Source organism: Penaeus monodon, chromosome 27 (genome assembly GCF_015228065.2).
Source record: "Penaeus monodon isolate SGIC_2016 chromosome 27, NSTDA_Pmon_1, whole genome shotgun sequence".
In the NCBI taxonomy this organism is placed as follows: domain Eukaryota; kingdom Metazoa; phylum Arthropoda; class Malacostraca; order Decapoda; family Penaeidae; genus Penaeus; species Penaeus monodon.
The window spans coordinates 27,309,617-27,311,330 of NC_051412.1; the positions used below are offsets into that span (position 1 = coordinate 27,309,617).

Here is a 1,714-nt window from a genome sequence, read left to right on the forward strand (position 1 = left end):
TGCTGTATTTCCAATTTGTGTTTCCAGCTCCTTGGCTTGGCCTACCGACATTTAAGCCTAGTTGCTGTTTCATCTATATCTGTATCCTCTTTTTCTCTTCAGCCTTGATCCTTTTCTTTTATTTTCCTTTCACTGCCCAGGTTTTTATCTTCAGTCTATAGCCAATGTGCAATACACACTCCATGATGGTGATGAAGAGATGGAGTGGAGATATGCCATATGAAAGTGCCTCTCTGTGAATTTCTTTGGCTCTGAAGGCATTTAGGTCACTTACACCTGACGGTCTTGTTGGTGGGCTGCACATGTAGGAAGTAGCTGCAGAGAGTGTATTGGTTATGGTTTGACATATTTTCCCATCAACCATGGTTACAATTATTTTATGTTTTACTTCATGACTGCATGAATGTGTAGAGGCAATATTCTCTATTTCTGCTTTGACTGTCTCCCATGCTGATCTTATTAAGGCTGCTGCTTCTTTTTAGAAAGTCAATTTTAGGGGTTGACAGTAAAGAGGGGAAGATGGAGCTGGGTTATTCCACAATAGTGTATGGGAATCTGCAAGCAATAGTCTTAACGGACATATAAAAACTGAAAATGTATTTTCTTCATTTATGTCACTGTATTCATTGTCATCATACCTGATATTGTAAAGTGAATGGCACCCACTGCTATCAAATCCACATTTCTATAGTAACTCAAATACAATGTTACTCCCATTCTCTCTATTTTCAATTATGTCAATTGCAGGCTGCAAGGGTACTAATAGCCTCTTTGTGGCGTGGCGTATAATATTCTGATTTATATATAATTCTGTTAGGATAAATTGGTGTTTGCCATCATTGCAAGGGCCTGTGTAGGTGTAAATCCAACATGATTTGGCGTCTTTAGCTAGGCATTTATTTTGGATGGATGAGTGGGTGTTGCGAGAATTTGTTGGCAGACTTCAGACACATCAAAGCTTACCATCAGTCCATCTGGCTTCCAAATGCTCGCTCTTCAGTAGAATTAGAGAGAATCTCTTCAGTTCTTTGCCTTTTAGATGTTGCTAACCTCAGAAAATGGTTTTATTGGCTTCCCTGTTCAATCTGCACTCTTTATATCTTGACATACGCCATTCTCTATTCCGTATTTTGTCCTATCGTCCTCTTTCTCTAATTTCAGCTCTCCGTCTAGCCAATTTTTGCGTTTTTTTTCCTAAAATAATCTTTCTTTCGCGATGTCTGCTGCCAGTATTGATTAAACTGGCTTTTAAATAATGCTAGCATTGAATTTTCCACAGTTTTCGTGTGTTTGTGTTTTTGCTGATGTTTTCTGATAATAATGTTTATTATGGTATCCAGTGTGTTACCATAACTGTCACTGAGATATGCTTCTATGATCTCTCTTCGCTTTATTGAAGTCTCCATCTAGAAAAAAATAACTTAAGGGTGTGTGCACAGAGAAAGCAAGTTTGCCCGCGCGCCAACCCGCGTCAAGAATTAACCATATAAACAAATGTATGCGTGCACAGAGGAAGCAGGTTCGAGCGTGTCCGCGCCGGGAGCCTGCTTTAACCCGCTCACCTGTTTGCTCTGATCATTCTTGCCTGCTTCCCAAAGTGTATGAGAGACAGCCAGTGTGGAATAAATGGAATAAGCATCACGCTAAGAGGAATGTTGTGGATAGGCTGTGGGCTGAAATCAGCCAGGAGTTGAACTGTGAAGGTAAGCAATTT

General features: G+C 40.0%; 1 pseudogene; it reads left to right on the top strand.

The window, feature by feature from the left end:
• Positions 1–734: 734 nt before the first annotated feature.
• Positions 735–1,714, top strand: part of LOC119590478 — a 3,076-nt pseudogene continuing 2,096 nt past the window's right edge.